The sequence below is a fragment of the Leuciscus leuciscus genome (genome assembly GCF_965113295.1).
Source record: "Leuciscus leuciscus genome assembly, chromosome: 7".
Classification (NCBI taxonomy): Eukaryota; Metazoa; Chordata; class Actinopteri; order Cypriniformes; family Leuciscidae; genus Leuciscus; species Leuciscus leuciscus.
The window spans coordinates 46,512,521-46,513,562 of NC_138731.1; positions in this window are offsets into that span (position 1 = coordinate 46,512,521).

A 1,042-nucleotide genomic window follows, 5' to 3' on the forward strand; every position below is an offset into this window, starting at 1 on the left:
AATATGGGACTATTAAATTTTTGAGGCACATCCACTGTCCAGATATGTTTTTGATTGTGCAATTTCACATGGCAGAATGCGGATGAAATGCAGAAACTCCAACAATGGAGGTGGGAAAAGCAATGGCTTTTTCTTCTCTTATCGAAATTGCTTTCTGTAGAGTTGTTCCATTTGAAATGCATTTAATTGCAAATAAAAAGCGAGTGGAGAGAAAGGCGTGCGGCTCCTAAGCCTTTCTCATCTGTTGGGAAGCAGGAGGCAGAGTATTCATACGCGGATCAGCCAGACAATAAGAGGAGCGGCGTGATCCGAATATCCCAATCTCTCTCCTCGTCAACCCGGCCTTTACCCTGACCTGAACCTAACCATGACCTTTACCCTGACCTAACCTTTACCCTGACCCTAACCATGACCTTTACCCTGACCTGACCTTTACCCTAAACCTGACCTTTACCTAGACAATAAGAGGAGCAGCGTGATCCGAATATCCCAATCTCTCTCCTCGCCAACCTGGCCTTTACCCTGACCTGAACCTAACCATGACCTTTACCCTGACCTAACCTTTACCCTGACCATAACCATGACCTTTACCCTGACCTGACCTTTACCCTGACCCTAACCATGACCTTTACCCTGACCTGACCTTTACCTAGACAATAAGAGGAGCGGCGTGATCTGAATATCCCAATCTCTCTCCTCGCCAACCCGGCCTTTACCCTGACCTGACCCTAACCATGACCTTTACCCTGACCTTTACCCAGACCTGACCCTAACTATGATCTTTACCCTGACCTGACCCTGAAATGAGCCTAACCCTGACCTTTACCCTGACCCTATCCCTGACCTTTGCCTGGACAATAAGAGCAGCATGATCTGAATATCCCAATCTCTCTCCTCGCTAACCCAACCTTTACCCTGACCTGACCTTTACCCTGACCTGACCTTTACCCAGACCTGACCCTATCCATGAACTTTACCCTGACCTTAACCCTGACCTTTACCCAGATAATAAGAGGAGCAGCGTGATCTGAATATCCCAATC